We start from the raw sequence: 13,125 nt of genomic DNA on the forward strand, positions 1-13,125 counted from the left end.
ATAAAATCACCTAATCACGTTACCAATTAATTCTGTAAAAGTCATGCCGTACATCAAACATAAACTGTTCTTGAAGCATTCCAGAAAGATGGGCCTCCACTCTTGCTTCATTTCGCCGAGTTCACGACACCTCTGCCTCCTCTGTCCTTTAGCCTATGCTGCTCCAATTACAAGCAAATCAATTAAAGACTTTTAGCAAGTGGAATTGATTCTCCAAGAAAAGATATTATAATCCATGGACACTCCCTCCACTCGAGCTAACATTATTTTTCGTGGTTAACCCAATACTGTTGTGGTACCAATCACTCCTCTTTCTCATGCTGTTTGGCTCATCAGCTCAGCTACTGTAACAGCAGAGCAATTTCAAACAGGTTGCGAGTCTCTGAGAGTATTGCTTGCAAAGTGCATGTAAATTATTAGATTACATTACAAGTGAAAGACTCAGCAGTCGGTCACCGCAGTGGAGCATTAATGTAGAACAAGTTGAATGGAACTCTTGCAGACAGGCTTCTCCAACCTGAATTTTCTGCAGGGAGGAGAACGTGAGTACAGTGGAAAGGGGGGTGAGGGATGGCGGGATATTGAGGAATGGGGCAAGAGAAAGCATGGAGTGGGGAAGGTGAGAGCTACCCCAGCCCCAACACTTGAAGCAGGGGACAATCAGTGGGGACCATGGGAAGAGTTGCCTTGTGGGTAGACATGGGCTTGCACGTGGGTCAGCAGGTATCGGAGGTAACATCAAGGGAGCCGACAAGTGACTGATGCAGCAGAACTTCAGTTACCTGCCCTCCTTGAGCAGATCCAGCCCACGGTGGCCCAGCTGAGAGACAGGGACTAGATCCAGGTAGGGGACTGGCAGCATAAGGAAAGGTGTCAGGACTTCCAGTGACACCCCAGGATTGTGCTCATTACACAGAAAAAAGATGAAAATGCTCCAAGCAAAGGGAGAAGGAGATATAAAGGGGCCCCATCATCTGTACCCCTGGAGCTCATGTACTGTCTGCCAGGCCCCCTGCCAGGCACTTCATAGGAAATATCTCAAGTGATCGTCCCATTGAGGCTGGCAGCATTACTGTCTCTGGTTTTCAGGTGAGGAATGGAACAGAGTGGCATGGCTAAGGAACTGACCTAGGACACAAACGGCACACCCGGACCTTTGTTGTCATCACTCACTTCCAGAAGTCTCACAACAAACCAGATATATGTACTCTGTCTCCCAACATGAACAATCTTGATCTAAAATGATCAGGTCTGGAATAGGTCTGAGGGTTCAATGGAGGGAAATGGTGGATTCATGGAAGGCAGAGGTGGAATGAACAAGGGTGGTTGGGTCCAAACCTTATGAAAGCACAAGCAAACTGGAGATAGGCATGCAGTTGAAAGTACTGGGCTGGCAGACTGAGAAAACAGACATCTTTGCAGGGCTACATGGGAAAGATCACCTGCACAGCTAGTGGGGACCTACTCAGTCCAAGGTGCTGTGCATAGGAAAAATACAAACTGAGCAAACTTAGGCTCACAACAATGAAATAACAGGGGAAGATAACATAAAAGGACGACCAGAGGTCACATACCAGTTGAAGGTCCCATAGCCTTTGGTCCATGGGACCTGTGACTGTGATAGACCCGGGTCTTGGGAACTACAGGAAGGAGAGGATGGATTTTATCTGGAGCTACACTGATGATAGACAATCTGGTACAGAGATGAGAATAAAAGACAGGGAAAAGGGAGGGGGCAGGAAGAAAAGAAGGAAAAAGACAAAAGATACAGAGGTCAAAAGGCCAAGTTCAAGACACGCTTAGAGGAGAATCATCTAAAACATCCAGAGGCTTACGTGAGACACGTCCACCCCACAATATAGGCTCCAGGAAGGAATCTGGCCCCTTGGCTACTTAGAGCCCAGTGCAGTATTGACACAGAGTGCATACTCAGTATTTCTGGATCAAAGAAATGCCACTTTGGGCTCTCGCACTGACAGTGGGAAATGTGAGAATTTGTATTCTAAGCCAGTCTAAGGCAGATGCACATGTACATGTAATAGGGCATTAATGAGTGTGTGCTAAAAGTGGCATCAAGACATGGTATGATTATAATAACTAGTATTTACATTATTTGTCCTCCTCCACCTTCTTGGGATCGTAATGTGTAACACCTGGCCCTTGGCATCAGCTACTGTGGAAATGATTCCTTGTATCTTCCTCCCTCCAACCTGGGCCTTGGGCCCCAGGAGGTCTGAATCTATATCCCACCCAGGACAAAGCTCTTCCTAAATATATAATGAAGCCTATTCAGAGGGGGATTTGTATTTTAAATATCAGAGCAAAAATGATAGTGCAGCCCAGATAAACGATAAACATTTTGCATTTTACATGAAAATTTAATTTTATGTGTGTGCATGCACATTTGTATGTGATGCATACGTGCATGCATGCAAGTATGTGCCTGTGTGCATGTTCATGCAAGCATGTGTATGCATGTATATGTGTGCATATGCACATGCGTGTCTATGTATGTGTGTGCACATGTGCATGCATGAAGTGTGTGTGCATTCACGTGTGAGTACCAGCTCACAATTCACGTTTCTCATTGTGCATAATAGGAAAATTAATTCAAAGATACCACTCTAGAGCATCATAAAGTTCCCCAAACAGAAACTTCCTAATATTCAAGCTGAATGCTCCTCATCTTGAATGTGACTGTCTGACTCTAGGCCACGCGTGGTGGTGCACACCTTTATCCCAGCACTAGGAGGCAGGTGGATCTTTTGAGACAGAGGCCAGCCTGGCTTACATAGCAATTTCCAGGTCAGTTGTGGCTATAGGGGAACTCTGTCTCAAAAAACCAAACAAAACAAAAACAAAAGGGTAGATAAACCTGGCTCACTCTGAAACATCAAGATATTCTAGGTAACACCCTGAGCACAGAAGTGGTTCCTTCAATTCACTCTCAGTTTCACAACACACCATCTTTTTAGAAAAAATAAAATTGTATTTTTTCCTAATACAAAAAAACTGTGCACTCATAATTCAGGAATCTCAGAAAAGTGAAAAATAAACCAGATAATTCCATCAGCCACACAATAATTTTATTATTTTATCTCATACTGCTCACTTATTGATATAATTATATTTCATATATACATATATGCACATTGTGACATTTTACAAAAGTGATAAGATTCTCTACACTTTGCAGTGAGAGTTGTGACCTTCACTTGTAATAGATCATGGGTATGTTCCCATTAAGAACAGCCCTCACCCCAAGAGCATCTGGGAAGAGGAGGGCAGAAAGAATGGAAGAGCTGAAGGACACGAAGAAGTGCTGTCAGTGCTGTTCTCTCGACATGACGTGCACACATGAACTCACAGCACCCGTGGTGACCATCACACAATCAAGCCCAGTAAAGATTCCAGTATGGAGAGGTGAGGGACTCCAGAGACTCCATCCCTAGCTGAGAAGCTATTGGCAGTTGATGGTCACTGAGGCAGAGTGGCCACTGGAAGGTTGCCCATGCCCCAGTGGATGAACCCACACCCATGTGTATATGGGCAGCTCTACCTGGACTTAGTGGATTGATAAATAAATGAATAAATAAATAACAACTTTTAAAAGTTTGCACTGTGCTGAGATTAACAGCTTTGGAGTGTCCTATTTGCAGATCTGCTTTTGCTATCCCTACTGAGGGCACAGCCGGAGCCTCTAACTGCCTTGAGGAAGGGCCTGGCTGCGCAGGGACCCTGCTCAGCATGCCCCTTCCTGTTCCTGGCTCCAGCAAAGGCTCAGTAAAAGGAGGAGCTCAAATTTACTCCTTACTTGACTTTCCACTAAATTAGAAAGCAAGGCTTAGGTACTGTGCTTTAGAATGACACAGGTCCTATTTTAATTAATAATAAAAATGCCTAGTGATATTAAAAATAACCACCAGCGACATATCCCACTTGGAGTCACATGGCCTACCTTACTCGCACTTATGTTCATACATATTTAGTGCCTGGTGTTAAATGAATTAACACATCTAAACATGGGTGAAGGGGACAGGAGATGAGAGAAAAGATCTAGGTTCCAGTCACACTCTTGCTCCTGTTTGGGAATGCCATGTTAGACATGCCCCAGGCTTCTAGGGCTTCAGCTTAAGAGTAAGGGGTGGAGCTAGGTTACAGGTTCACAGTACCCCTTCTGGCTCTGACACTTCAGACTAATAGAACAGGGCTAGCAGCAACACGAGGAGCATGCATCCATGTTTAATGTATACCCCTATCCCCTCCCCCCACCACACACACACACACACACACTGAGGGCCAAAGGCAAGCTTTGGAATGTTCAGGGAAATCTTTCAGTATGGCTTCCATTCTTTTACTGACTCTGGCCTCGGGAAAATTTGTAGAACCTCACCAGTCTCTGGCTGACATCCTCCACATTGTGAAATTTTACAACATCTGGCTCTGCACACAGCTGCAGTTCTCACATTCTGCCCAGGATGAGCGATTCCTCCATGTGTGCAAGGAGGGTGTGTTAATAGAACTCTAAGAATTCCACACTTGTCACCATAAGCTGGCCAACCAGAATATTGTCAAAGGGATCATTTTTCATTATCCAAAACATTTCATCTGACCTAGCTTTCCTGATGCTCTGTAACCTGGACAAAGCAGGGTTATGGGCAGCTCACCTTTCCGGCCGCTCTTTTCAAAGAGCATACCCCTGGCACAACAATGTCCAGGGAAGCCATGTCAGTCACATGACCTCTTCATTTTTTCATCATCCACTGGTTTCCTAACTGAAAAGTGAAAATGGAGGGTGGTATGGTTTATTTAAGAAGCCTCAGGCCTGCCAAGCATATGTGGTTCTGTGACTGGGTGTTGAGAGGTCCACTCATTTCCACACCCTCTCTCCTGTCCATGACCGGCATCACTCCTAGGGGGTGGTAAGAGGTTCTTTGCTTCTGGAAGCACGAAATCACATCTGGCTGTCTTTTCTTTGTCTTTGTCCATTTCTTCAGATTTCTCTAAAACTAACTGGAAGAGTCAATAAGCATGCCCTCCAATTCCCTTAACGCACAGGGAAGCTGATCACTGTGCCCTTCAGACCTGTTCTTGCTGTTTTCCCAAGTATTCCCTTACCTGCCTTTGTCAATTGGCATTCTCGGCAAGTTCGTCATAACTTCTCAAAGTGTCAACTCTCCTCTTTTCATTGCCCTTGTTAAAGATAATTTAAAATTAGAAAGTCACATTCCCAGGCATTTTGAAGTCAATGCTAATTTCCCTGTCTTTTGCATGAAAGTCTCTTTTCCCTCCAGAGATACCAGGCCTTCATCTGCAGACCCCACTTCCCAACCCAAGAAAGGAACCTTAAACTTTGTGTACACAATTCCCTGCCCAAATTCACCATTCTCATTAGCCCCCTTCCCCCAAAAAAATACCTCACCCAGCGAAACACACGTTAGCTTCTGAGTTCTCCTTCCTTCGCTTCGGAGAGAAATGTCTGTGCCTAGAGATTGTAAAGTCACCTTCAGGAAAGAAGCATACAGTGGGCTGTCAATTAATCAGAATAAGACAGGGAAAATTACGTCATATGCAGCTTAGTGCTCCATATATATGTTTATGTTTAGGAGAGATCAAAATGAAAATTCATATCTGTGTCTTTTGTCTGGCTCTAATCCCCCACCTAACGCCATAATAGCTAAGTCTAGAATACTTAAGAGAGTGATCAGATGCCTCATTACGCATTCAAATATTGGTCTCTCCTTTTTTCTCCCTTTTCTGGAAATTTCATCTCCATTCTGTGTAAACTCCCTGCTTATCCTTGGTGATGTTCTTTGCCTATAAAATAAGTCAAATGATTTTATATTCTATAATTTCTAGTCCCACATCAAGTTTGACAGATGGATTTTTAAGCCTGTTTCTTTTTCCCCTGTGAAACACAGACCCCCACGTCAACATTCCTGTCACGTGTGCAATTCCATACACAATTTTATTTCTTACTTCTTTCACACACGCCCACCACTTACGTACAACAACTTCACTACATTCATATTTCATAAATTCCATCAGTATTCAGTCAAATCCTCCCCCGAAGTAAGCTAAGTATTTTTAACAGCATATGCCTCTTTCACTGGCTTGAGGATCTAGCACTAAGTGGTCCCCTTTCCTCACACCCCATCAGTCTTCATTGACTATGACCACGTATTCATGTAGAAACTTCCTAATCACTTCAGAGTAGATTGAGACAGTTTGTATTGGAAATGCCAACACTAAATCACAAAGTCAAGATGATTCCCTCTGAGAGGTGAAATGTCCTACATACCATAATGCTTCTTTCCTCAGGGAAAACTTGGCCCGGGATAACCTGGAGTCCTCCTCCACCTTTGAGGGTATGGCAAACCTATAACGAGGGTCCTGGTTCTGTGGATAAGACAGTCACCAGGAAACCACAGACTGGGCCATCATTAATGTGCCATTGAGTATGATGTGGTGAGACAGTTGTAAGAATGACATGTCAGTGAAAGCTATAAAAATCTGTTAGGGGGAAAAATGTTCTTCCCTCTACAAGAGTTGTTCCCTATGATTCCTCTTAGCAGTAGCCTGGAAGAGCTGGGACAACAAGCCAGTCTTCTTACCAGTGAACTGTGGTCCTTTCATTCATCATCACACCCTCTTCCTCTTCACTAAGGATTTCTTTAGACAATTTCCTTGATGTTCTTACAACAAAATGATAGTAATAATAATAATAATAATAATAATAATAATTGGCCATCATAATAAAAGAGCACCAAGATTCCCAAGTTGAATTCCAACACAGTGACATAAAAGGTAGCACATAATAAGCAAGGATGAACACTGAGGCAAGAATGATGGTCCTGATGAAGCAGCTCTGATGTGTAGTCTAGAACTGCTCTCCACACTGCACAATGAACAAAGGACATAGCCTGGAAAGAGCTTCCAGTGGGGCCTTTACTACTTGAACTCCAGAGCTTCCAAACCTTCCAGGTGCATAAGTCCTCTACAGAACAGATGCTTCCAGCATCCCTAAGAAGTGGTTAAGTTAGCTGGGGCTTCTGCCTCTAGCAAATAAGAAGAAATGACTTCATGGAAATTGATATCCTGGTCACAGGAAGGGGTATGGTAACACAGTAAAAGTAGCACTTACTACAAACAGAATAGCCCACCCCCACCTGAATATTTGAGACTGATGTTGCATCTTCTATAACTCTAGAGAAAGCGGTATACACCCGTAATCTCAGAACTCAGGAGTCTGAGGCAGGAGGATCATTATGAGTTCTTGGCTACATGGCAAACAGATAAGTAAAGAAAGAAAAAGATTTTAGATGCTGGTTGAAATTTTCCTATAAAGTAAAGCCCTCTATTAACCATGAACAACTAACTGAATTTCTCACTTGAAACTTAGAAAATAGGGGCAGCAAATACTCCCACTAAAGATTTCACAGAAAGAAAAAGGAAAACATTTTTTAAGCTGGGATCAAGACAGACTTTGTCCAGTCTCTGACACTTCTTCATTTTCAGTTCTGGAATGTTCAATCAGAATTCATACTCAGAACAGTGACGCCGTGGCACCATAAGTTTCTCGAACCTCAAGGAAAGATTCAATTGTGTTCTCAGTGTTTTCTCTAGGATAGGAAAGGGAACCAGCACATTTTAAAAACTTACTCAAAAAGGGAAAAAAATGCTTGGGGCTAACCTAGTGTTAGACAGAAAAATCAATTCATCAGTAATGCCTTGGTATCCTTAGAGAAAAAAACCTGGTTTACTCTATATATTCAGACACTGGTCTTCTGGTTATTTTTCAACAGTAACTTAAAAATCATACAATCATATTAACATACAGCATAGAAACAGTTGAAAATTTTAATAACTTTTTTAAGTTATCAATATTTCGTACTATGAATTAGGCATAAAAATAAATATAAAAATGGTAAGAGAACAGGGAAGAGAGAGTGATCCTAAATTCTGAGCTATTCAGAAATGTGTCTACATTCTAGGTTAGTGTGCACCCCAATAGCAAAAAGACTTTCCAAATGACTCTCCTTGCTCTGGAAGAATTCATTATTTATCAAGATGGACGGGTCAGGGATCTCCACGAGGGAGTGGAGGATACTTACCTCAGAGTCCTGCACATAGAAGAGACAGAAGTGAACAGGAGAGAATGTCACATCAGGACATAAATACATATCCCTCAACACACACACACATACACACACACACTTGCCCTCTAAAATGCAGTTATATATTCTGTCTCCTGAGACTCAGAACTTCATACATAAACTAAAAAGAAACATAATTGTTGACTGACTAGGAAGATTGAAGGAAGGGCACTCTTCACAAAAGTGACATATGCTTTAAGAGTTGATATTACACAAGGGAGCTGGCTCAGTTGGTCAAGTGCCTGCCACACAAGCATGAGATCTGAGTTCAATCCCCAAATCACACACAAGAAAGCTAGGTGTGACAGCATGCACCTATAATCCCAGCAGTGGGGAGGCAGAGACAGAAAGATTCCCGGGGCACACTGACCAGTCAGCTTGGAAGAATCAGTGAGCTCTGGGCTCGGTGAAAGACCCTGACTTAAAAAACAAGGTGGAGAGCAATCGAGGAAGACACATTACATGAACCTCTGGCCTCTACATGCACATGTGTGCATGTACATATGTGCACATACAACTACATACACACAAACACATTTTAAAAAAAGAGTTCATATTGTACAAATAGAGTTTTCAGTAACACCCAACTCGCTGTGTCTTTCCAGTATCACCCCACAAGTTCAAAACTATGGGACTCTAGAGGAAAAACTCCTTAATCAAGCAGATGGGCTTGTCTTTCATAACTTCAGAGAGAGGTCAGTTTGCGTCCATTCAGTCATCTCACCAAATCCTTAGAAAATTTTCTTCCAAAGCCACACTATGGCTATGAACATTCACATAGCTCCCTTTATCCTACATTGGGAGTTCATGTGGCATCAAAGAGGTGTGCTGTGTCCCCTCCACCTCTGTCACCCCAAACACCCAAGGGGCAAGGTGTTGTCAGGGCCCAGTTTCCTGTCTTTGAACAGGCATTTCCTAAAGCTGGGGCTCCCCACAGTGCCAGAAGGCTTTGGAAAATCTGAAGAGTCGGCTATGTTTCAGCCACTCCGGACCTGAATTCTACTTTAATAATTCAATTATTTTTTGGAAATTAGGATGAAGCAACAGAAAGGTTGTCGTAACTATCACGAGATGCGTTTTCTAAAATTATTCCATTACATTTTCAAAGGGTATAATTATAAATGTTTTTATGAGCAATTTGCCGGAAAATTAAAATCCCTTAGTTTAAGAAATAATCATTTCATCCCTCTGGTAAAGGATTCTTCTCCCAGCCAGCACTGATTTCAAACTATAGGCCACCATTCATTCGCTATGGAGAGCTGAGACCAAGTCAGAAAAGTTGATCTGAGAATTCATCTCTAGAAAAGACTACATTGCCAGGTAAGAGAACCTTCTAGAAATTGAATCAGTGGGGACCAGAAGAAGACAGGATTTCAAAGTCAAGGATTTACAGGGGCCTAGTAGTCCTGTGGGTTACAAAGGAACTACAGGCCCCATTAACTGATTTTTAAGTTATTCTGAGCTGAGCTTCAGGGGTTGCCTCTCAACCCCACCAAGCTTTCAGTATTAATCCTATCTTTTGGTTTCGATTTTTCCTGTAGGTTGGCCTGCCCTAAAAGCCTTCAGCCTGCACCACCAGACCTGCGAACCCACTGCATGGTACCCAGCCCTGAGAGGGTAACTTTAGTGAAGTAAAACACGTAAGCTTCTAGCATGTACATAATAAGGAGATTCTGGAAAAAGGTTTTTAACAACAGTTATGTCACAATGCTCACGGCTCCCTGAAGTCCCTGAAAACCTTAGTAAAGATTCTCTGTGGGTTTTTTTATACACCCCCCCAACGGCTTCATTTTTACTTCCCATGTTGTCTCTTGCCTGTCTTTTATTTTCTTCCTCCTCTTTTGCTGTGCTGTGAAGATGAGGCTGCATGACACCAGCCCTCATTAATATCACATAGAAAATGGAAGAGTTTCCATCAAGGAGCCTACCATTCCCCTGAAGTTGTAAGGTACAGAAGAGGGAGTTGAACTTTTAGGTTATAACGTCACACATCGGATTTTGGAAGCTCAGGCACTCAGGGCCCCTAATCCATTCATACCATTTAGGAGGTAGGAATTTAGCAATAGCTTCAAATCTAGCCAGGCAATGTCCCATGAGTTCACATCAATGTCATGTAAATCTAGACCACCATCTCAGTCAGCAAGAAGCATCAGCTGACTGGAAGCTAAGTCCTCTAGTTCCTTTGAAAACACCTCCTAAGTCAGAAAGTTTCCCATTTTGCCCAATGCCAGGAGCTCTGCCCAGCCTTCCTTGAGGTGGAAAATGCTAATTGTAAGGTGATGATGTTTGCTTTACCTTTTGAGCCTGTGCCTTTATGTTTTAAGTATTTAAGAGGAGTAATCACCTAGTGTGTAGGTTAATTTCTTTCCAATACTGTAATTTATGCAACATTAATATGGGATGCCAGCTCCAATTTTCTTACTGCTTACACTCTGGGAGCCAACTTGCATATTCTGCCAACTCCATTACATCATCTGAAAACCCAAACATTTCCCATTTGCACATCACTCTCAACTACCAGGCATACTTATACAGTCTCTCTTATTCTCCTGATCTCTCTCTCTCTCTCTCTCTCTCTCTCTCTCTCTCTCTCTCTCGATTGGTATCCCTGAGGATCTACAAACTGAGGTCTAGGTCTGTAAATGCATGTAATTCCTGGAAGCTATTGCTACTGCTGTGTTAGCTAAAGGATGCCTCCATGTCTGACCTTCCTTGTTCCATTCAGGCTGTTATATAACCTGGTGCCTGCGTGCAGGATGTGAGGGGAGTGTTTGGGCTTTACCTCCCCCTTCCCATTAAATCTCCTAAAAGGAACAGACAGGGGGTTGTTCAAAGAAAAGGGGGGAGGCCCTCTAGGGGGAAGGGGATATGGGTCAGCAGGTCACCTACGTAAGATGCACCCTACTATCTACTTCGTCTCTCACCCTTTATTGCTGAGCCTTAGGTGACTGTTGGTACTGAATGCCCCAGCTTTATATAATTTGCAAGAACAGCAAGTTACAGATTTGCTAGTGGTTTTGCAGCCTGCCACCCCATCTCCTGCAAGAACACCTTCTGGCAAGAACGACACCTGAAGATGTTAATAACACACCGGAGGTGGGGAGGGGCCAAGAAACAACACAAATCAGAAATTAGAGCCGCTTTCCGGATACTCTGCTCCGCCTTCTTCAAATAAAAAATATTTTTTAAAAAAATTTAAACGTCTCTGAACACATGAAGGGGATTTTCTCCAGGCTTTCTGATTAACCCTGTTACATAACCCGCTCTCATTCCAAATCCACGGTCTCGGGCTCTAAATATACTCTTTGTAGCCAAAAGCTCTGCACACAAACTCACAGAGCTGGCGGCCCGTCGTCCCCCCTCCCGCAGGTCTTCACCCCCTTTTCTTCCCTCTCCTTCTTAACAATCCCCCCCACCCCCGTCCCCCAGCTCAAACCCAGTCTCAACGCTGTCACTCTTTGGAAATCGCCTTTAATTAAATGTTTTTTCGCTTGTGTCATCCTGATGGCTTTTACTGTACTTGAATTCCGTGAATGGAAAAGCTCCCGGACAGGGGGTGTGGCTAAGGTGGGGCGGGAGGGGGGGGATACTGTAAAACAGCCAGCACATGATCAGCCATGTTCCTACCTCCAACTAGCACATCCGAGAGGAAGGGAGCGGCTCCGGGTCCCCCCTTCGCCATCCCCAGCCCTCCCCAGTGGCTTCCAGAGCCAAGGACCAAAAGGAGGGGGCGCGCTGGGCCGGCACCCAAGCTCGGCTGGAGAGGACCTCCTGGTACCTAGCCCGGGGGTGCCTCGTGCGAGCCCGCTTCCTCCGGAGTGACAGGCGTGATTTATACATTATTTACAACAGTAATTAAAGCCGTAGCTTCCTCCTAGTCCTTGAAAACTCGGGGAGCATTCAAATAAATAATCCCCCAGCCCTGAAGCGGGGAAACCCAAAGTGGGTTCTGACATCTTCAAGAGGAAGAGTCGGCTTTCCCCATCAGGCCACTTCCAGGAACCGTCAAGGGGGGGGCAAGGACCCTTGTCTCCTGCCCCCCCCCCCGCCTTGGTCCCCCTGATCACACTCTAGACACCAACGTGAAATGTACCAGTCGTCCGGGAGAACAACCTCCCTCCGCCAACCAGCAACTCCACTCGCACCATCACCCCCAGGTTCCGGCAGAAACGCAGGCATCTCGGCGAAAGGAGGGCTCCCAGGGCAGAAATAAGTTTGCGTGCTTTTCAGCGGTCTCTCCGTGCGTTTGCTCTCGCAGCAGCTCCCTCAGAACGCGCGTGGAGCGCCCCACGCCACCGCCGCCCTCCCTTGTCGCGCCGCCGCGGCACACGCCCCCCGCAGTTCTCCCCGCGCGGGGCTCCGAACCCCCGGCCGCACACGTGCGCGTCTCCCCCGGGCCGCGCCTGGCCCCGCAACTCCGCTAGCATCCGGCGCACCCGGACCCCGATTCCTCCGTCCTCTCCTCCGAAACCCCCGCCAGCATCCAGACCAGAAACTGCCCTCGCGCCCCTAGGACCCAGGAGCGCCCCCTTTGCAGCCCCAGACTTCTTAAACCGCTCACTCCTCGCGGGCCCCCAAGCTTCACACCCCGACTCCCGCATCCCGGGGTCCGAAAATCTGCCAAGAGGAGAAAAGGTAGGGAGGAGGAGGGTAGCCATAAACAAATTTTCCCTTTTTTAAAAGGGCACTGCCGCTTTAAAAGTTTCTTTCCCCACTCCCCTATTCTCCGTCTTTTGGGGGAACGGACTGAATTTGGACAGCACGCCTGTGCAGAAAATAAAACATGCAAGCCAGGGGGCGAGGTTGGAGTCGCCCGACTGTCGCCGCTCGCGTCCGTCCCCCCGTCCCCTCTTGCAAGACCAGCACCCGCTTGCAAAAGTTTGCAACATTTGTGGGGGGCGGCGGGGGGAGGGGCGGCTTCGGGCAGCTCGGGGCGCCGAGGCGGCAGGGCGCACGCGCCGGGCCAGGG

Source organism: Nannospalax galili, unplaced genomic scaffold, assembly GCF_000622305.1.
Source record: "Nannospalax galili isolate Female #2095 unplaced genomic scaffold, S.galili_v1.0 scaffold117, whole genome shotgun sequence".
In the NCBI taxonomy this organism is placed as follows: domain Eukaryota; kingdom Metazoa; phylum Chordata; class Mammalia; order Rodentia; family Spalacidae; genus Nannospalax; species Nannospalax galili.